At 41.5% G+C, this 23,702-nt stretch overlaps 1 protein-coding gene across 2 annotated transcripts in view; it reads right to left on the reverse strand.

Moving 5' to 3' along the window:
- Dym (dymeclin) overlaps nt 1-23,702 on the reverse strand; it is a 357,093-nt gene that overhangs the window by 2,986 nt on the left and 330,405 nt on the right. The window lies entirely within an intron of this gene.

Consider the following 23,702-nt stretch of genomic DNA (forward strand, 5'->3'; position numbering starts at 1 on the left):
CATTTGATCCTCAGCACCACATAAAAATAAATAAGTAAAATAAAGGTATTGTGTCCAACTACGACTAAAAAAAAAAAGACGACTATATATCCTATGCCAATTAAAAAAAATAAACAAATAAAATAAAGGTATTGTGTCCAACTACAACTAAAAAATATTAAAAAAAAATTTTTTCCTAATTTTATTCCTGACCTATATATGTAATCCAGCTTGGACACAGAATGATTCTCCTAGCAGCCTGAGGAGCAGCTGGGACCTACTAAAGCCTTTGGTGCCAGGGCAGCTCTGTCAGGAGAGACCACAGTTTGGCGATCCCAGTCACAGGTGGGTGGGAGATGAGGGGCAAGCCCAAGGTCCTAGGAGGTGAAGGCTGAGGAGAAGCGCTGAGAAAGCAAAACCACACATCACAGCCATGACCCCATTACATAGAAGGCCTGGCCCAGGAGATTTTCATGCTTTGTTAGTGGCTGCATGCCCACAGATAGTGGCCAGACACTTGAAAAAGTGACAAATGAACGAGTCACTGAAAGGAGGCAGATCTGAAGAACTGCTTGTCTCTGTCTCAGAGTTTGGCGCAACCAGGAGGCAATAGGCCCTGAGTCAGGTTTATAGCTGTAAGTAATGTGGAGAAGATGGTCAATCCTACTATGTACTTGACATTAGGACCGTGACCCAGAGGTTCACAATCTTCCCATTATGTAGTACATTCAGCAACAGCCGAGGAGGAGCTGGGGTTGTGGCAGCTTGCCCTCTGAGCTATATGGGGCTGGAGGATATGGTGGCTGCAGTTGACCAGAGATGACACAGAGCCTTGTGCTTGAAGTTCATAGAGAAAACCTAGTAGGGAGCTCAGGGAAGTGACATTTGACTGGAGTCACCTATATGACATGCCTGGCACATTCTGTTTCACTAGTGGCCACCTTATTAAAAAGAAAGTGGGACCTTACAGCCCATTGCCTTACTGTGTTCACAGCACTTAGCACAATGGGTGCTTATTTCCCGTTAGTTTGTTTACTTGTGTACTGCGTTTCCCCCACGAGAATGCAGGTTCTAGGAAGATGGCCACCACATGAGCACCTGCCATACTAATGACATGAAATGTTTGCTGAACTGAATGAATGAATGACTTCACATTTGCACATGACAAGTATGATTAACCCTGTTGTAGAGAAAGGAAAAGTGAGGCTCAACCAGGTTAAGCAACATGCCAGAGGCCACAGCCAGAAGTGGTGGAGGCAGAGGTAAAGGAAAGTCACACCTTCCACCTGCAGCGTCCCAGTCACCAGGGACCCAGTGTGCTCTTGTTGAGAACATGTACAGGTTTCCAAGTTTTTCAACAAATGATGATGAGCTTTAATGTCCCCCCCACCAATAGTACTTAACCTTTGTGCACAAGTGTGAGTGCCCACATTGTGAAATAAAGGGACTGCTCTGTTGGAGCCCCAGGCTCAGGAGGCCTGGGCTCTGCCCTGACAGCTACTGCTAGGCTGGGCAATTTGGGGCAAGTCATAGCATTTTGCTAGAATGCGATTTTCTTACCCTGTGTAAAGTGAAGGCCTCTGAGCTTCTTCCAGTTCTGACAGGGTGTGGCTTTATGAGATGACCCCAGTAAGGTCTAAACATTTCTTATCCCCTGTCTGCCTCTGGGCTCTGCTGGGCTGGTCCCGAGAAAAGCCTGAATGGGTGGGGCCTAGGCTCAGCTGAGGTCAAGCAACCCTGAGGTCCAGTGGTTGCTGATTTCTGCTTAGACAGCTTTCACAGCAGGGAGTGAGTGTTCCTGAGCTGTCCTAGGTATAGACTATAGATGGCTTGAAAGGTCAAGTTTCTCAACTGCTTAAAACAGCATGAAGTTGCTGTTGAGAAGCTCTGTGGTCTAGAGAGCAGGCTGGGCTCCAAGCCTCAGCCCCCAAAGATGGGATCTTCGGAGCATCTGGTATATTATTGACATATGTCAATATTGTACTGCTAGTTAAGGTCTGACGCTTTTCATAGAAAGGTTCCCAAACGGCTCTCTTCCACGTGTGTGCCACTGGTGGAAAATTGCTTGGACACCTAGACAGCTCATGCTTACATCCCTGAGTTCACAGCGCCAGCTCTCTATGTCTCTGAGTAAACAACTGAGCTCTGAGCTAGTATTTCTTGGGTTGTTTGCTTGAAACTTTTTACTAGCACTTGAACAGTCAGAAAGGAGAATCATGCACAAAAGCAAGAAAAACAAGGGCTTGTTCACCAAACTGCGTACACTAAGCTAACACCTGAAAACACAGGCAAAGAGCTTCCTCTACTGAAATGAATTGTTTACAAGACCAGTGTCCTGGGAGCACTCTGCAAGGGTGAAAAGTCGGCATAAATCATAAGAGTTTCCACAGTGCCTTTCAGCCAACCTGATGAATGTGACGAGGCTGCTGATAGGCTGGGTCCAAGCTGCATTTAATTGAACCCCTTCCCCAAATGGCCTGTCAGTCTCTGCAGCTGCAGGGAGACTGAAACAGACAGCCTTCAACCATGTGCTTCTCTGAGATGTCTTAGAAGTCTGAAGGCCAAGGAAAAGAAAGACAAAAGGTTTTATTTAGCACTAAGAACACCGGGGACACATTTGTTGGGACCCAGTCCAAGAAATGTCATGTCTGAAAGTCAAATCAGCAACCCAGAAAAAGTCGCCTTTCCTTTTTGTTTCTTTGCAAGCCTGGGGAGAACAATAATGCCATCCCGTGGGGCTGAGGAGGTCCAGCTTCCTTACTCCACAGTGCCTTTGTCTCTGATCCACCAGCAATACACCCTGGGTGAGGGCCATGTGGGGATTCTTAGGCCCTCCCTGCTCCGACATGCATCCAGTGCTTCTCTCCCAATCTTCCCTCCTGGACTTCTCAGGACCCCTGTGGATTCTAGGGCTGCAGGGCGCTGCTCTGGGAAGGCAGAGGAGGTGCTAGGGCAGGAGGGGCCTTGGTTTGCCAGTTAAGGCAAGAGCTAGTGCTAGAACTGGCCAGCACAAGGCAGGGTGCTGGTAATGTCAGTCCAGGCTAATCTGGGAGAGCCCTTGGCGTCCATTCCTCTCTGAGGTCCTTATCCTGTGACTCAGCCCAACAAGGAGAGAAAACCCATCTCTGAAGCTTGGAGTTTGGTCTTGATCCAAAGCTACTTACAACAATCCTGTTGTTTTGATTTTTGGAGCCAGAGGTAATGTTAGACTCTCAGTGTGGCCGGAACATTTTTATCAGCTCCAGTGAATCAACCTACCACAGTGGGACATCCGGACGCCCAGCTCAGACAAAGCAGAGGTCTGATTCAGTGGCGGAGACTTGGATCTAACAAGCAGACCAAGAGCCGCACAGCCCGACTCTGCTGTCAGTTATGCGATCTGATGAAAACCCACAGGAAGTTCAGTGAGCAGATGTAGGGCACAACTGTCATAATTATATTACCACAAAAGTTCAGTGGAGATTTCCAGCTTCCACGTAAAGGTTATACAGATAGCATCAGAAACTCTAGCGAGCACCTGGCATGGCTCCAAGGAAGCTTAATACAATTTTAAATCAAACAGCTACACAGCACATTAAAAAACTTAAGCCTGGATTAAGCCTCTGAACAGACAAGTGGACGGGTGACCATTGGCAATGAGGTGGCCTGGGATCTGCTGGCAGCTGGTGTGCCCTGATGGATGGGCCAAGCCACTGTCCACAGCACAGGCAGGGTTTGTGGTGGATAGTCCTGTCAGTCCTCTCCACAGATTACTGTCATGTGACTTTGGTCCTTCCTTCAACTAAAAGTAGGTGAGTGTCATGATACAGTGGTACTGCATTTGGGGCTGCAGAGGAAGGAGAGGAGTGATACTCTGCTCCAATGGTGTTATTTAGATTTAGGAAGAGGAACAGGAACAAGCAGGGAGGGTGTCTTGAGATGGGGAAAGGGGGTCGACTCCCAGCTAGCTCTGGCTAACATGGGGCCAGGTTTGGATAACAAACTGGGGGAAAGAATGAACTGAACAATCAGGAAACATCTATGACATCCACTCAGTGGAATTACTGGTTGAGCAAGACTATAGGGAAGACTCTGCCGTGCAATAGAACAAGTTACAGTGTATCAAATACTGTAAGCCCTGGCAAAAAGAAGAGTGGGTTGGTCAATGAATAACAGCACTGAACGTGTAGTATTCTACTTTATGTGAATTTATTTATTTATTCTCTTGACGGGGTCTAGTTTTGCCTAGGCTGGCCTTGAACAATCCTCCTGCCTCAGCCTCCTAAGCAGCATACCACCATACCTGGCTATGAATTCTTTAAAAAAGAGTCCAGAAGTAAATTCAAAATATAGAAAATCATGAAGGGCCACTTCTTGGAAGTTATAAATTAAGAAAGACAAAGATAAAATTAAAAAGCCCATAATGTCAGCTCTCAGAAGATGAACAAGACACTTCTTATTCCAGGAATGCAGCACTGGCGGTACACAGGGCCCATGGGGGCTCTCTGGAAGCGTGCTGCCATCAGGAGGACAACCATGAGGTAGCAGACACCACCCTGAAAGCCCAGGCCACCTGGAGTTCAAGAAGCAATTTCACCATTTCTGAGTATCTATAAGTGACACTAATGGCTTCCATATTGGGGAAAAAAAGACTCCTCTACAAAGTAGGAAAGGTACAGGATAAGGTCAAAGCCCATCCAGATGACAAGGTCTCTAAAAGCTTGCCATCATTTAACCAACCAGAATTTGAAGCCCATGAGAGTCCGAAGCCTGAGCATGTGCCCCTGCTGGGCCCTTCCTTACCAGGTGAGGGGCCGTGGGAAGGACAGCTTTTCTGTCTTTAGTTTTCAATGTCTCTTTTCTGGGGGCTGATGAGCAGCCTGGAGCAGAAGGAACGACAGTCCCTTCTGCTGCAGGCGGCATCTGGAAGGGGACCTGACGGTGCAGGGAACCTTGTGAGCATGAGGCTAATGGCTCTCCCTGGACTAGCTGTTAGTGTGGTGTGCCAGCAATTGGAAGTTGCATTTGTGGGGTACAGGGAAGGTGGCCTCGAGGACTGGTGTGAAAAGTGTGCTCATCTGCTAATATGAGTAGAGAGCAGGTTGAGGATATTTATAATTAAAAAGTCATTAGCTTTGCTGTGTCAACTCCTTGTCACTGTCCTTGTGCCAACTCCAATTCAGGAGGCTGGAAGGCAGAATGTTTTGATCCTGAGGTAGGAGGGGTACAAAAGTAGAGTTTATTGTAGAACTTATTTTGCTGAAAGTTGGCCCAGAGGAGAGCCAGGAATGTCTGAAACTATTTGTCCTTCTATGGTGGGCTCACTGTCACAAGGAGGACCCAGACGCCTGGCCAAGAGCAAGTTCTCAGGAAACCAATGCATTTCTATGAGATGAAATTTTAACTAGAATATAAGCTCCATGAGGGCAGGGATCCCACCCGCCCACAACAGGGCTCCCCTAATACTTAGAATACTGCCAAAGGCTTAACAGATATTTGCTGAGCAAATGAATTAGCAAACAACAAATAAAGGGGTAGAAATTATCTGTGGACAAAGTTAGAATTACATATAAAATAAAATGTTGGGAAAATTTGGCCCTGTATACTAAGTGAAATTAATGAAATAACTAGTAAAAATTATTTGGGATCAATATTTATCAACTATACATTATAGTTATTTAGGCAATATTTAGCCCAAGGTACTCTAAGAATTAAGTGAGCTGTGCTATTTAGAATTTGGGGGACAACAGTCTAACAGATTAATTTACTTCTCAAATTGCCTGCTATCCTACCATTGTGAAAGTCTCACCTAGGAAAATCCAGCTCACAGATAATGAACCAATAATGCTAACAGAGAGGGTCATCTGTCATATTTCATATATGTTATGAAACTTCATATGAAATTATGAAAAGGAAATGAACTCCTAAACAAGTTCATGAGTTATAGATAGTTATGGGCTAGACTGATGCATAAAACAGAAGCTGAGAAGTTCCATTTTTATTAGTCCCTTACCTTTGACTCTTGTCAAGGTTTTAGTAAGGTTAAAAAAAAAAAAGCAAAAAAAAAAGCAAGAATATGACCTCAAAATGAGAGTTAAACCTAACTACTATGTTTGTGATAATCTTTCTTCATGGTAAAAATTTTTCCAAGACTAATTTATGAACCAGGGTGGTAGAAGAAGAGGAGTTCAAGGAAGATTCTGAATCTTGTTTAGAGTTGTTGTTTGCCATATTTGAGATACTTTTGCTGGGATTACATGTGTAAAGACATATAGAAGATGGGGGGACAAGAGCAGAGACAGAAGGTCTGCCCATTGACTTGCCCAGACGATGTGTCACTAAGTAAAGGAGTCTGGGTGATTTTATGAGGTGGGGACATAGACTTTGCCACAGGATGTCCAAAAGATGTCTGGAAAGAATTACAATCAAGACAGATATGGAGATAAGAAATCTTCAATTTCTCAGGAGCTATCTTCTTGGATCACTCCTAGGATTTAAACTGTAAACACACTTGACAGTTTTTTAAGTCTCCAATGGTATCACCCACACTATTAGAAAATCATGCCTTGATTGTTCCTGAGCAAGAGGTAAAAACTAGGCTCTGGTAATCAACATTCCTTTGCATCCTTGACAGAAGAGGGTTTTTTTTTTTTTTTCCCCTTTCTTTTTGCTTTTGGAAAGAACAACCTACTCAGGCTGGGTATAGGCCCAGGGTTCAATCCTCAGCACTGCCAAAAAAAAAAAAAAAAAAAAAGAACAACCTTCTCTTGGTGGTATATGGAAATCCTGTGGTTGCTAAGCCAGTGATGTTTCTCCAATCTATGTGGAAAAAATCATACTTAAATCCCATAACTCTTTGTTTTGTTCTGTTTTTTTGATGTGCTGGGGATCAAACCTGGGCCTAAAGCATGCTAGGCCAGCACTGTGGCACCGAACTTTACCCCTAAATCCACAATTCTAAAGAATATTTTTAGAGTGAAGAGGAGGAAGTTCAATCTGTATCTCCCATGGCCGTATTTCGCAGAGATCCAAGCATGATCCGTGATGCACTGAGCCAGTCCTGTGGCTTCCCTTCCAAGCGCGACAATCTTGGCTCCACGGTTATCCCCAAATGTATCATCAACAAATTTGAAAACACATAATGCAATCTGTTTACTTTTTCATAGCCATAAGGACTAACAAAGAGAATTAGGAAATCTAGAAGTCAGTATCTGGGCCTTGGCTAGGCCGGCTCCATGACACAGAAAGGTGGAGAAACATGCCTGGGGCCTAGAACACAGTGAAGGTGAGCAGCAAGAAAACATGGGAAAGGTGGCTCTAAATGGTGCAGGACAATCTAGTTGGTTCAAATTTTGCTAGGAGCTTCCTAGTTCCACTAGTTTGCAAACAATTATTTTTTATGTCACTGTTGTATCTTCAAAGATGCTGGTGATAATGCAAATCAGAATCTGAATGAGGTGCTAAGAGTTCTTCCACAGAGTAACAACACTACTTTCCATATTGAAGTCCTGAAGAGCCTGCACGGATCCTGCCATGGTTCATCTCCTGCAAAGCTCCACGCCACCTTGTAAGCTGCTCCAAGTGCAGGGGCTGAACAGGCAGAATGTTAACCAGAGAGCAGCACAGTGCTCTGGATAAATTATCTGAATTCCCTTTCTTAGACAAAGGTCTCTCTGCAGTTAGAATGGAACGGCAAAGACCATGCTGAGCTGGAGACTGGCAAGGCTGGGCTCATAAAGGTTTCCCTCCAGAGTTCTAAGAAACGTCCTGGGAAGGCTCATAGCAAATGAATGAACAGCACTCAGAGGTTGACTACAATGTAACGGCGGGGCCTGGTGCCAGCCAGTGATGACTTTGGGCTGGTAAGGCCACAGGAATCCTGATGCTTGGCTTGGGAAAGTGAGTGATGGGGATGGAGGGAGAGGGTCGAAGGGCACTTTGATGTTTTTCAAGTCATGCCTGTCTCTTCAACTGTCACCCTTCACTCCTACCTTCCTGAAATAGAGGCAGGACCATTCAGATAGCCCAGAGACTGGAGAGCCACAGAATGTGCTCAGGGTCCTTCTTTATTCTGGCACTTCCACAGAGCAACTAAACAGCCAGCTAAAGAGAGCACGTTTTTATTGTCAATATTGTGACAGAAAAGAAAAATAATACTTCAAATTCTCTGCTTTCCAAAACCAGTGCAGAGACAGGATAATAAACAAGGGCAGACAATGACTATAAATCAAACATGATCCAGATCTCAGCCTGCCTGCCCCTGAGGAAAATACTCACAGAAAGCTAACAAATGTGAAAGTACTAATATTTATAAACTGAAGGTTGACTCTTTCACTTACAAGTCTGCTCTTTGCTATTCAGGAATCTGCTTTTACCCTTTCCTGGACGAGAAAACTACTCAGTATGTGAGCAGTTCAAAAAATTGGCCACCATATCCAAACTGGAGTCTTGAACTAGTCTCAGGGGACATTAGAAACTCAACTGCATAGGTACAAAGCCATGCAATTTAAATTTTTCTCTATTTTTTAATGAAGATAACATTTTCTTATTTTATAACATTGTGAACAAGCAACAACATGGCAAACAGTTTATAAAGGAAAATTATGTGCGAGGTGGCAAAGTGATGACACTGGCTGAGACTAGGACACCAGGGTAGATGAATAGGACGCTGCTGGAGCCCTGGCCCTTCATGACCGCTCAAGTCCTGGTCATCAGGGCCACAGTTGGACTCTCGTGCATGGCGGCCAGAAGCAGCCAGGTGAGGAAGATGGAGGTGTGTTTGATCTGTGTGCTGCAGATATGGAGTCCAGCTACGATCCCAGCTATCAACTCAGGACTCTGGCAGGAAGACACCCTGTCTTGTGCCATTCGTAGTCGGAAATCGGAAGCTGTGCCAGATATAATGCTCCATCTTCTGTGTCTGCTTTACTTCCCCAGGTGAGACAGATTGGAGGTGGCAGGAAGCAGCAAGTTGACACTTAATGCTCCCTAAGGCAGCTATCATAGTTACCAATTATTTGAAATTTAAATAAATGTCATAAGAAAGCATAAACTTTTATGACCATTATGTACCCCTGCCATCTAGAATAAGAATGACAGCACAGAGGAAAATTCAGGATGTCTGAATTTTAGAGCTGGCCCTGACACTGACCAACTTAGACCAATAATGTCACCTCTTTGACACTGAATCACCTCATCTGTAAACCATCATGGATGACCAGGCGTGCTCTACCAGCCAAAGACTGGTCCTGCTGGTGAAATGATTCCCATGGGGCTGCAGGTCCAACATGGGCCAGGTGGGGCTACTGGCTGGACTCAGTGCTGCACGTGGCCTTTCCAAATGATGCCATCGAAGGGCCCTAAGAGAACTCATCTCCTTCCTGTGGCAGAGGTCATAGCCAAAGGAACACTGAAAAGCAGAGAGCCTCTTCTGTCTTTTGGTCTCTAACACTATTTTTTCAAATCAAGATTCCAGAAAGCAATAAAACATCTGAAGGTGATGTATTTAAATACAGTCATTTCCAAAACATGACAGTGGTCTCAGAATAAGTAAATACACTTAATAGAGTAGGCTTTAATTATTCCAAATTCACTTCTTCCAATAAAGAAAGAGGCATTGCTTTTCTCTTGCTTTCTGGGATCAAGCACGGATAATTTGGTTTGTTAGATACTGCAAGCATGAACATAAACAATATTGGAATTTACCTTGAAAATATTCCCAAAACATTTTAAAGGATCTTTTGAAGGGAAATTTTTTTTTGGGGGGGGTACTAAGGATTGAACTCAGGGGCACTCGACCACTGAGCCACATCCCCAGCCCTATTTTGTATTTTATTTAGAGATAGGGTCTCACTGAGTTGCTTAGCACCTCACTGTTGTTGAGGCTGGCTTTGAACTCATGATCCTTCTGCCTCAGGCTCGCGAGCTACAGGGATTACAGGCGTGTACCACCGAGCCTGGCTTTGAAGGGAAATTCTAAATTTAAATAGTCAACATACTATATCTTAATATTTGGTTATAAGAAGCAATAGATATTCTTTTATATTTGGATTTATTTAGAGAAGAGAATACAAAACTGTTTATTTTTGTAAAACAAAAACCAAAAACAAAAAACAAAAACCTCCCATGTTTTTGGATAGGCAGAATTAATATTTTCAAAATGGCCATACTATGAAAAGTGCTATATAGATTTAATGCAATTCTCCTATTAAAATTCTGATGATATTCTTCACTGGAAAAAACAGTTCTGAAATTCATTCAGAAAAATAAGAGACCCAGAATAGCAAGCCTTAACAAGAAAAGTGAAGCAGAAGGCATCGTGATACTAGACCTCAAATTATACTACAGACCTATAATAACAAAAACAGCATGGTACTGGAACCAAAACAGGCATAAAGACCAGTGGAATAGGATAGAAGACACAGAGACAAACCCACTTAAGTACAAATAACTGATACTAGACAAAGGTACCAAAAATATAATTGGAGAAAAGGTAGCCCTTTTAAACAAACAATGCTGGGAAAACTGGGAATCTATATGTAGAAGAATGAAATTTAACCCCTATCACTTAACCTGCACAAAAGTCAATTCAAAGTGGACCAAAGACCTAGGAATTAGACCAGAAACCCTGAAATTGCTAGAAGAAAACAGACCAAATACTCCAACATGTCAGCACAGGAACCAACTTCCTTAACAAGACTCCTAAAGCACAAGCAATAAAACAAACAAACAAACAAACAAACAAACAAACAAACACCAATAAGTGGGATGACATCAAATTAAAAAGCTCTACATAGCAAAGGAAATAATTAAGAGTGTGAAGAAAGAGCCTACAGAATGGGAGATCTTTGCCACCTGCTCCTCAGGGCATTAATATCCAGAATATACAAAGAGCTAAAAAATCAAAAACAAAATAACCCAATCAATAAATGGATGAACAGATACTTCTCAAAAGAAGAAACACAAATGGTCTCGACAAATGAAAAAATATTCAACATTTCTATCAATCAGGGAAATAACAAATCAAAACTACATTGATATTTCATCTCATTACAGTTAGAATGGCAATTATCAAGAATACAAATAGGGGCTGGGGCTATAGCTCAGTGGCAGAGCGCTTGCCTCATACATGTGAGGCACTGGGTTCAATCCTCAGCACCACATAAAAAAATAATAAACAAAATAATAAAGATTTAAAAAATACAAATAATAATAAATGTTAGAGAAGGATATGGGGGAAAAGGTACACTCATACACTGTTGGTAGGACTGCAAATTAGTGCAACCACTCTGGAAAGCAACATGGAGATTCCACAAAAAAAAAAAACAGGAATGGAACCACCATATGACCATATCCATATCCAGTCATCCCACTCCTCAGGATATATATCAAAAAGATTTAAAATCATCATACTGCAGTGACACAGCTACATCAATGTTTATAGCAGCACAATTCACAATAGCCAAGCTATGGAACCAACTTAAGTGCCCTTCAACATATGAATGGATAAAGAAAATGTGGTAATGTATATACAATGGAATATTACTCAGACATTATGGCATTTGCTGATAAATAGATGAAACTGAAGACTATCAGGCTAAGTGAAATAAGCCAGTCCCGAAAGCCAAAGGTCAAATGATATGCAGACACGAATCCAAAACTGGGGGAAAGGGGGGGGGTAAAAAATAAGAGAGAGAAAGGAAATAAACAAATTCAACAAAATAGAGGAAAGATCAGTGTAGTAGACAAAGAGGTTTGAGGAGAAGGAAGAAGGTACAGGAAAAGGAAAGAATAGTGGAATAAATCTGACAAAACTTTCATATGTGCATGCACAGATATGGCCCAGTGAGTTCCCAGTACAGGTGTATCCATAGGACACTAATTAAAAAAAAAAAAAGTCAACTGTGTATCTGACATTATATATAGCTAAAAAGAATAAAATAAAATTTTGGTCTAAATAAGAAAACAAGGGCTGGGGTTGTGGCTCAGCGGTAGAGCGCTTGCCTAGCACGTGTGACTTCCTAGGTTCGATTCTCAGCACCACATACAAATAAGTAAAAAATAATTCATCAACAACTAATAAAAATATTAAAAAAAAAAAAAGAAAACAAGGTGAAAACTATAAATCTCCCCTGTGTAGGAGCTGGAAGTATAGCTTAGTGGTAGAATACTTGCCTAGCATGCTCAAGGCCCTGGGTTCAATCCCTAGCATTGGGGATGGGGTGGGGTGGGGGAAAGAAATGAAAGAGAACTAATGTATACTCACTATCTAAAGCATGACAACATAAATTCCTGGGACTTTTAAAATGTTGCTTTATTTTCAAAAGAAGCAGATTTAGTAATAGAAAATGTTGTGCTTTTTCAAAAAATTAATTAATTTGTTCTAATTTTTTATACATGACAGCAGACTGCATTTCAGTTCATAGTACACAAATGGAGCATAATTATTTCTCTGGTTGTACACAAAGTAAAGTTATACCATTCACGTCTTCATACATTTACCTAGGGTAATGATATCCATTTCATTCCACCATCCTTCCTACCCTCATATCCTCCCTTACCCTCCCTCCCCTTTGCCCTATCCAAAGTTCCTCCATTCTTCCCATGCTCCCTCCTACCCCCATTATGGATCAACATCCACTTATCAGAGAAAATACCTGGCCTTTGGTTTTTTGGGACTGACTTATTTCACTTAGCATGATATTCTCTAACTCCACCAATTTACCAGCAAATGCCATGATTTTATTCTCTTTTAATGCTGAATAATATTATATTGTGTATATATACCAGTTTCTTTACCCATTCATCTACTGAAGGACATCTAGGTTGGTTCCAAAATTTAGCTATTATGAATTGAGCTGCTATAAACATTGATGTGGCTGTGTCACTCTAGTATGGTGTTTTAAAGTCCTTTGGGTATAGTCCAAGGAGTGGGATAGCTGGGTCAAATGGTGGTTCCATTCCAAGTTTTCTGATGAATCTCCATATTGCTTTCCAGATTGACTGCACCAATTTGCAGTCCCACCAGTAATGTATGAGTGTGTCTCCCCCTATCCCCACCCACCACATCCTCACCAACACTTATTGTTGCTTGTAATCTTGATAACTTCCAGTCTGACTGGAGTCAGATGAAATCTTAGTTTTTAAAAAAATATATATACATATATTTTTAGTTATAGATGGACTCAATACCTTTATTTTGTTTTTATTTATTTTTTTAATGTGGTGTTCCCACTGAGCCACAACCCTGGCCCTAGAATAGTTTTGATTTGCATTTCTGTAATTGCTAGAGATGTTGAACATTTCTTCATATATTTGTTGATTGATTGTATATTCTTCTGAGAAGTGTCTGTTCAGTTCCTTAGCCCATATTTTGATTGGATTATTATTATTATTTTAATATTATGTTTTTTGAATTCTTTATATATCCTGGAGATTAGTGCTTTATCTGATGTGTGGTAAAAATTTAAATGTTGTAATTTACAAATACTACAGAAAAATCTTCCATGATTTCTCCACTCTAGTGAACATAAAAAATACTTTCTGATGAAGAAAGATATTTAAGATAAAACTTCTGATTAAATTCCTCCTGTGAGAAGCTATGATCTGAATATTTGTGTCCCCACCAAATTAACATGTTGAGACCAAAGTGATGATAATAGATAGTAGGGCCTCTGGGAGGTGAATGAGATTAGTGACCTTATAAGAGAGACCCAGAGCTAGCTACTTATTGTCTTCCACCATAGAAGGACATAGCTAAAAGGATACGGTCTACGAACCAGAAAATGGGCCCTCACCAGAAATCAAATCTGCTGGACTTCCAGCTTCTACAACTGTAAGAAATCAATTTTTAATATTTTTATAAGCCCCCCAGACTATGATATTTTGTTAGAGCAGCCTGAACAGACTAAGACAAAAAGTGACCTGCTCACCCATTCATCCTTCCTTCCTTTTCATTAATTCTACATTATAATTACATAAACACCTGCTTTAAAAATATAATATTTTAATTCAATAATGGATAATACAAAATAATAGTCTTCTTTGGCATCAGGCTGACGGATCTTTATCATTTGCCTATGACTACACCAATCAAATGGTGGACCCTTAGTTATTTTCCTGGCTGCTCTGGGGGTCAGGGCTATAGCAGTGGCCTGGGCTGGCAGTGAGAGGTGTGGCTGGCTGCTGGCCAGGGCCCTGGTGTGAGGAAGTGGGGAAGGGCTAGGAGCCTGCAAGCTGAGGGCTTACTTGGCACCACCACAGGCCCAACGTTTGTTCAGGGAGAATTATCCACAAAGAGAAGTGAAGAGGGTAGTACCATGAACTCTGTGTGCCCACTGTCCAACTCCAAGTCATTAACTCATGGCCATTCTTGTTTCATCTACTTCAATTCCCTCCTCTGAATTGTTTTGGTGCCAATTCTGGACATTATATAATTCTGTCCATAAGTATTATCAAATAGGTAAGAACTTTTTGCTCTACTTTAAGATAGCTCAATATGAGAATAAATTATAGGGTGACCCTTTGTACCATAAAAGCATTTAATAAAAATATGAAATATGGTCTCTGCCCTTAAGGATCTTAACATTTACTTGGAGAGCTAAGATAAATGTAAATGGAAAAAAGTCACTAAAAAGCAATCCCAATGTAGCCTAACGTTAGAGGGTACCATGTAATGATTGCCAGTTCTGATTTGAATGGATCCTAGGATCTCCACAAAGTAGCTGCACATGACCTCTTAGCTTTATCTGCTTCCTCTTCTTGCACAAACCATCAGCTTCTGCGCAAAGGAACTCCACAAGTTCTCTGCGCCCTCTAGGCTCATGCCACCTCCAAGTCTTGGAACTAGGTTATCTACCCCCCCACCACTACCTCTGAGCTGACCCAAATGCTTCCCCTTTTACCGACAGTCCTTCATGGTCCTCCCCAAGCTCAGCCCTGTCTGTTTATAGCATTTTTCTGCACATTTCCCACAAGGTAACCTGGCTGGATCCATGTCTGGATATGGATAAGGTTATTCATTTATGTCATGATGGACATAAATGTTTTGAAGGCTATGCATATGCCACCTACAGCTCCAGGAAAGACTTTGCAGATTGAGGAAGAGCACTCTGCCAAGGGTTATGGTGGCTTAGGAGAAGAGACCCTGTGGACAAAAGCAGTGAGGGGAGGCTCACAAGACAGTAAATTTGGTTTGGTTTTGAGAGACAGGGGAGTATGCAAAGGCTCTCTGAGCAGAGAGGATTATTTAGAAGCCTGGCCAACTAAGAAACAGGATCAAGCCTTCCTACATAGTGACCCCTCTGAGAAATTCCTGGGTAGTGAGGGGAGCATGAGCAAAAAGCCCCATAATGAAATCTGATTGTGCTAGTCTGTGCTTAAAAAAGCCCTTTCTGATGGCAACCACTGCCATGGTAGACGCAAAAGCACAGGCAGAGCCTTTCTGCACTGGGTGTGCATAACTAGGCACAGAGCCAAGACATTCAAAAACCATTATGGGACAAGACAGGGAGTGATAAGAACCCTGTAGAGTGCACTAAAAAGTGTAACTCATGGGGCTCTGGGAAAGGAGAAATTAAGTTGGGAGCATCAAGAAGGGTTTCAAGGAGAAAGTGGCAAATGGGTGGTTTGTAAACAAGGGGCAGGATTTGGGCTGTGGAGATGGGAGGAAGGCAATGCAGGTGGAAGACTTGCCAAGCACACAGAGCCAGGCTCAGGAGGTCTGCAGCACAGTGGGTGGGTTGTATGAAGAGAGCTTGAAGGTGGGTTTACAGAGACCCACTGAGACTATGTTCTGTGTGCAGAGGGGACACTGCATGCATGCGAGCAGGGAAGTGCCCAGGGCAAGAGAGTGGCTTTGGAAGGTTATTCAGAAAAGAGTGTGGGGTAAGATCCATGTGGTTCAGAGGTGGAGTGGAGCTGCTGGACAAAGCCTTGTCCAGGTAATGAGGACAAGGGCCTGGGCCCAAGAGATGGGAGAAAGAACAGAGGAGGGTGAAGAGCAGGGAGTCTGGGCAGCCCCTCCCAGGTAGATGTCTTGGAAAATCAGGGTTGGGAAAAGACAACAGGAAAAAATTCAAGAGCCTTCTCTGTCCATGGTCAAATTTCATATTTTGAGTCCAGTGACCTTTGTTACTCTTGCTTTTCACTAGAAACAAAGATGCAGACAAATAGAATTTTGTTTCCATCCCATCTGACTCCATTCTAATGAGTCTCTATCTTTCTGCCATGGTTTCTCTAGCTGGCCTGCCTCTGGGAAAGGGTCTCTGTGCTGCTGACTGCACGGGCCTTGACTATGCACCCGGGCTGGACAGTCTGAGAGCGTGGATTAAGCAAACTGTCTGGAAGGCTTGACAAAGTTATAATTCTCTTGCCCCTGTCTTCAAGAGTTAGAAAAGAGGGAAAGAGGGCCTGGGAGAAAGTCCTAATCCATGTTTCTGAAGGAAGATGTTTTACTTAGTTCTGCACATTTTAATCAGTGATTATCAGCCCTATAAACATTAGAGTGCAATGACAATGGCTTAGGAAAAAGGAAAGACTTACTGTCACTGATGATTACCTTCTGATCAGGGTCTAGGAAGCATCCTTATCTAGCTTGAGCTTAGGACCCATTGTCTAATGCCTGGACTTGATAGGGAGCTCTGGCCTGCAACTACAGTGACTAATGACCCTGGTTAGTCCTCCTGCCCAAAGTGTGAGGCTAACAAGATGCCCCCACAGGTTTTGGAAATATAGCAAGCCCTAAGATTCCAGAGACCAAGGACAAAATGGACTGGACTTGGGGGACTTCATGCCAATGGCACAGCACCAACTGTTTCCCATGCACAGGACACACACGGATGGCCACACTGTTTGTATCTGTCCTCTCCCTATAAATTATTTGGAAAGGATATAGAAATCCTTCAACACACTAGGATTAAGGGTTTCAGCTTAGAAAAACTCACTTCAGTGAAGTGCTCTGCCTCTATTCAAAATTTAGAAAAACTCGCTCTCCTCCAGGAATGTGTGTTCAATGCACCCTACATTTCCTTTTCAGTTCTGGAAATGATGGCTGGGAATGAGGTGAGGGACAGGAGTTTATGATAAGTTTGGAAAGTCATTTAGCTAACCTGCCTTCTCTGAGAGTGGAATGCTCCAAGTAGGAGCTCTCTGCATCTGAACTGTTGAGCCACTGCCACATTTCATGTATCACTCATCCTCCTCTTTCTAGTGTGGCAAATCTAGATGGAACCCTACTAATTAGAACCGTCTCTATAACACATCTATTTTTGGACAAATGAACTGATAGAGAATAAGGACATATTCAGCAAGCCAATAACATATGCACACAAACTCCCGAGGAACCCATCACTGAAGTTATTATATATGCTGCCCAATTTCCCAGGCCTCATTCGCACAGGCCTCTACCAGGAGAGCTCACAGGTGGAGGAAGCTGAAACACTGCATGGGTAGGAAAGACATGCTTCTTATCCACTCTGTAAGAATTTCCCCCTTGCCAAAAAGCTTGGGAAATAAGTTGTATTGAATTTGTATTTGTAGATAGATAGATAAATAAATAGTCAGAACTAAAGAAATAGGTAAATGAAAGGTACTATGTTAAAGGAGGAAATTAGAGGTGATAAGATAGTCCCTGCTTGAGAGGAGCATCCTCTCTACAAGGATGTACAACTCTATGACACACAGTCAATACCAAGCAGGGGGCACTTTCAGAGTTGGGCTGCCAAGTGGTGACACAGACTTGAAAGGAAGGGGTGAGCCACAAAGGCAGTAACAACTTCATCTTCAGAAGGGAGATAGGATAACTGGCCACTCTCGGAGGGACTAGGTTTTAATTTTTTACTTTTTATAAATGGATCACTCATAATGTGTACCTATCATATACATTATGAACAATGGCCATGTCTAGAAAAGGAGCTTTCTTGGACAGACCCTGCTTGGAAATATAAAACCTTGGACTGAAAAACAGGATGTCTCATAAGCCTAATGCCTGGCCAATAAAATTTAACTTCCAAGATTTCAAATATTTGAAAATATCCTTTTTATTCTACCTTCTCCAAAAGTCACTTACCACTTATAAAGAAAACGCCTTGAGATAAACAAGCAAACATTTATATCGGACACACAATTTTAAAAATAAATTCATTTGTGAAGCTCTCCACAGCAAGTGTTCAGACTTCCCAAAGAAACTGTTAACAGTAGGAAATGTCACATTCACTTTCTGAGGGCCACACAGAATTTCTTTTCAGCTATGATGGATTTGATTAGATCCTATTTGAAAGTTAAAAATAACATAAAACTAGCCAGGCAATGCAAGGGCATTTTCAGCTTTGGCACTTGTATATGAAGAGGCTGATACATATTTGAAATCTGCAGCAAAACATATTATGTTTTACTCTCTGGACACTGTGTGCCAAATATATGTATGTATATGTGAAAGTATATACATGTATATATATGTATGAATGTATATGAATGTGTGTGTGTATATATACATATATTTTCAGACTTCTAAATCTGCAACTAAATTAATTTTCCCCATGTTCAAAAATTATAGTTTCTCTTTACTTTTACATAATGTTTTGCAATCCAGCCCTTTTTGTTGCTTATTATATATGTAGTATTAATTTGCAGTCATCTTATGATACAATATTGCCTCTTAAAAACACAGATGTCCTACCCCTAAGGGTTGTTAATCTATAAACAAATTATTTTCTCAAACTTTTTACTTACTTATATGATATAAATTAGCTACAGTCTCATTTCTGAAAGTACTAAATTGTTTAAGGTATACTTAAAAGATACTTGTTTAGCTAATTCATGGCTAGATCAGAGAGAATAACTCAAAAACACAAATTGTCTCTAAGTGCTCACAGACAAATCACAGCTTTGCCTCGGGGTTCCTTGCGCAGCATGTCACTAAAGTACCCACAGGGGGCCTTTTTGTTAGAGAGACCAGGGATGGAATCCATTTCCCTATTCTCAATTACTTCAAACCATTAACTGCACATTCATTAGAATCTCCTCTAACTCATACTGTCTGGATCATCTTTTCCTTTTTTATGAAAAAAACTATCAAAAATTTTTACTACATTCCTTATAGTAAAATAAAAATACTATCCTATTCACTGAAGAAAAGTTTTAAAAGAGATTGAAATATTATTATTATGGAACTGTAAAAACTGAAACATGGTGCTCTTTCTCCCTCTAGTCCTTTTTTTAAATATTTTTTTTTAGTTGTAGATGGATACAATACCTTTATTTTATTTGTTTATTTTTATGTGGTGCCAGGGGTCAAGCCCACTGCCTCAGACATGCTAGGTAAGTGTCTACCACTGAGCCACAATTCCCCACTCCCTTCTGGTCCTTTTAGGGCTGGGGCATAGATCACATTTTAGAAGAGAAAGAAGAGGTGAACTCATTTGACTTTCATATGCAAATGAAATGGGTAAGAATTACATTATTGATTAAAAATTTTGCCTTCAGTGGAATCCGCTTAACATATCTATCACTTGCCACACTTTGTTCATTTTTAAATAATGGAGTTTATGGAATCTCCCCCCACCCTCACCCTCACCCTCTTAACCTTTTCTGTTATGAACTATATCACACATCCAGAGAAGTACATAGACATGCAAACAGAGCAACTGCGTTAGAGGATGGCAAGCACTGGAGTCTGGACAAGGGGACTCAAGGGGACCTCTTTACCACCAACCTGGCTGTTGTGGGCATCATTTCCTTGTTATTTCTCATATTTCTCTCACCTGTATCTATATTCCTCAACTCTACAGGCACGTTCTGCTTATCTCTGATGGAATTATATAGTGTGTACCCTTAGGTGTTGGGATTATTTCCTTTTACCACTATGTGTGTGAGATCATACTGGTTAGGGTTAGCCAGTTAGGGTTCACTGCTGTGGAGCTTTCTGTTGTTTGAATATACCACAATGTACTAATTAATTCTACTGTTGATGGACAATGGGTTGTTTCCAGGGTTTGCCTATTAACAATGGTATGGACATTCTTACACATGTCTCCTCATACACAAGGGCAAGCCTTTAGTTATATTCCTAGGGGTGGATCAGCAAAGGGATAATTACTAATAGCAGCTGGACTTCCAGTTTTTCAGGGCTCCATTCAGAGAAGATTTTTAGACTGACAGTAGGCATCACTCTTTCCCTGAGTGCAAGGAAAAGTCATGCAGAACATAGAGATGGTACCAATCAGGGTCAGAAACCTGGAGTCTGGGCCTACATCTGCCCCACCAGCCTTGTGACCTAGGACAAGTCAATTCTCATTTCCCTAAAGATAAAATAAAGGGGTTGAAACAGAGCTTCTGAAATACTCTTCTCTCTCCACTGTAACGACTGATGGTGAACAAAGGGATGTTTTTTGGTCTATTTCCTTGAGAAATGAGAAAGCCCACGCCTATATCTTTTTGTACTTAGCATTCCCACAAACCCTAAGGCTTACACTGGAGAAAGGCCCCAGTTTGATGTTGCTCCTTAGAAATGATTCTGAGAATATTCTTTTAAATAATTTTAAGATAGTTTTCATTAGGCTGGTCTGGTGGAGGCGAGACATGCGAGACAAATCAAAACAACCAAAAAAAAAAAAAAAAAAAAGAACTAGGCATCCTGACACTCGGCTGCTTTTGTTAAAACTTAAAAAAATTGCACGCAGTGCTCATATGCAGAAGACAAAAGTAGACAAGGAAGTGGCTTCTCCTGTTTCCTCTCTAGGAGTGATTTACATTCCAAACCATTTTCCTCCTCCTCACTTTTGAGATTCAGAATCATGCTCAATTTTAAGGAGTTAACACATCTGCATGGAATTGAGAAGTCTTTTTATAAATAGACTTACTAATGCTCTAAAGGGCCTTAGAACCACCAGAATCAGGGAATAGTCTATAATACTAAGTTTTTAGTTTTTGTATATTGAGAATAGGAAACATGGGCAAAAGAGAAGTACAATAAAAGATATTCAGTTAGGCTGGTTCAGCCTCACTTTGTACCATATCAGTAAAATATTTACCGGCCTAGTGGGGCAATTATGAGTTAGATTAGATAACTTGGTTTTGATAGTTATTAATGTGTTCATGGAAAATTGTGAATAAACCATGAATTATTATAAATCAAAACATTTTTTAAAGAGTATTGCTATGCTTCTTTCCAATGTAAAAGAACAAGCTATCTAACTGACTAACTATTGACACTCAGCAATCTGGATTCTGAAAGGTCAGATCAGCGGAGCCTTCTCTGGCCTTAGGTCCTCCCTTTGCTATTTTGAGCCAAGGGGCTTTCTATTTCTCAAAGGGAGAGATGATATCAGCTCAGTGTCCTGGAATCACTCCAACTTTTCTCCAGACTTGCAAAATTTTCTGATATCTTTCCAGGAGTAGGGTGTAAGAGTTCTTTTTGTTTTTTGGTACCAGGGATTGAACCCAGGGGTGCTTAACCACTGAGCCATATCCCCAGTTCTTTTTTAAATATTTTATTTAGAAACAGGGTCTCACTGAGTTTCTTAGGGCCTTGATAAATTGCTGAGGCTGGCTTTGAACTTGTGATTCTCCTGCCTCAGCCTCCCAAGCTGCTGGGATTACAGGTGTGCGCCACCACACCTGGCAAGATATAAAAGATCTTAATAGACAGCACAATGGAGCATTCACATATGTTGCTCTCGGATCCTTCCCTAGCTAATGAGGATAAGTGGCCTTCCATTTGCACTACTGTTAATGTACGCACTTGAAATGAGAAGTGTCAGATTGTAAATTAGGGGCTCACAGCCCTCTACTAATACAGTGCATGGAAAGGACTTTGAGCCATTGCTTTGACATTCAGAATTGATGGCTCTAGTTCTTGTCTTTGTTCTAGAAAAGTGAAGTTGACACAGATAAGCGAAACACTAACATTTACTAACGATCACTGAGTTTCAGTGTGTAGGAGATTTGACAAATACGGACTGGTCCTTAGTTTCCTAACTTCTCCAGCTGTCCTTGAGGTGATAAACTGATGCACAGTGAGGGTTGCATAACTTGCCCAGGCTATCCAAGTGGGGCAGCCCTGATTCACTCTCCGGGCCTAGGGCAACCCGCCTGCCTGTCCTCCTAGGCCAGTTAGAGTATTGGCTTCAGGGTCTGTACTCTGTCCACAGTCCTTTCTCATTTTAAGAAAAATCACAGCATCCCGAAGTCCCCAGGGTTTGGCAGTCTCCTTCCATGGCTTCCCCTTCCCCTGCCCATTTGCATCCCCAATTTGCTTAAGATTTATTCCTCACTTTTGAAAGGAAGTAGGGAAGCTGTTTCTTTGAATGTTACTTTAGACATCACGCTCTCCTGAATGGAGGGGCTCTTTAAGGGATAACCACTGAGTGCTGCTGGGGCAGGAGCTGCTCAATCAATATTAGTTGAACAAATAAATGAAAGGCAAGAAAATCCCTACTGCAAACAGTAGCTTTGGAAAAAGAGAAATGTTAGCCACTGGATGTCGGAGATGTTGACTCAAGGACTTGGAGGTCTAAGGACTGAGAATACCTTAAATATATATAATGATCATGGGATCACATGGTCCTTGTACCCCATTGCGTCCTGACTTGGAAAACCCTCTGTACTGGATTTGGGGTTTTCTCTTCACCAGGAACTCTTAACAATGAGAGGCTATATGAGGGAATGCACAGAACATTTACAAAGAACGAGCTTGCTCACTAGTTTTTCTCTTTCAGGTGCTGTAAGTTGGAGCTAGGAGTCAGGTAGCCAGAGATGAAGGCGAATCTTTTACAGTACCTACCTGCTATTATTTTACATGTCTGTATCAGCCAAGAGAGTGCCGAATGCACAGCTGATAAGACTGATATTTAGTTAATGGCATAGGTTGTTAAAAACAATGAAATGAACAAAACGTACTCTGAATATTTTTATTAGTAAATTCATCTAATGGACATTTTTAATAAAAGAGTATACTTTTCATTTCCAAAAATATGGTCTTTTGCTATAAACATAACTGAATAAAAAAATAAGAATATTCTTGACAAAAAGTAACCACCCACTTCAGTCTGTGCAACATTCTGGGATACAATTGAAACCATGGACACAATGGTCTAAAAGCAATTCAAGTTCACAAAAGCTTATCTCCCGGTGATGAATAAAGAGAATGATTCATTCATTTACCCTTTATGGAACCAGTGGGTCTCTTCAGGGCTCAGATTATGAGCAAAGTCACCAGCTGGCATAGGCCAAGAGCTGGCTTTGTGACCATAAGCACATTTTTAGCTAATAGAAGCCACAACAGGCCAGGGTAACAGGGCTCACTGATAGTAACTGTCTACTTGTATAGCCTAAGATAGTCAAAGCTAAGAGTTTAACGAAAAGTATCTCTAAAGGGGGACAATAAGTTGAAGGAATTCACTCCTGAATTTTATTGAGTATATTCATTAACTGTTATATTTAACAACAGAGAGAGAAAGGACAATAACAGTAGGACTACAAAGGGACCCATTTATAGTGTCCTGTTATAGGGACTATTGAAAATTAAATAAGGCTGTCTCTAGCTGCTACTGCTATCAATTAGCCAGCAACCACGTCCACAGCCATAATAACTGCCACATGCAAGTTGTGTGTTTACCTCTGGGCTAATTCCAAACACAGGAGACGGCACTGAGCACACCAGTCTGCGACAGAATGCCTTGCTCCACCGACTTCGCTTTACAAAATCAAACGATTCAATACGTCAGAATATTTTGGATAATGTAGCC

The sequence above is a fragment of the Marmota monax genome, unplaced genomic scaffold (assembly GCF_021218885.2).
Source record: "Marmota monax isolate L192 unplaced genomic scaffold, Marmota_monax_Labrador192_F-V1.1 WCK01_AAM20220418_F8-fsc00031, whole genome shotgun sequence".
Lineage (NCBI taxonomy): Eukaryota > Metazoa > Chordata > Mammalia > Rodentia > Sciuridae > Marmota > Marmota monax.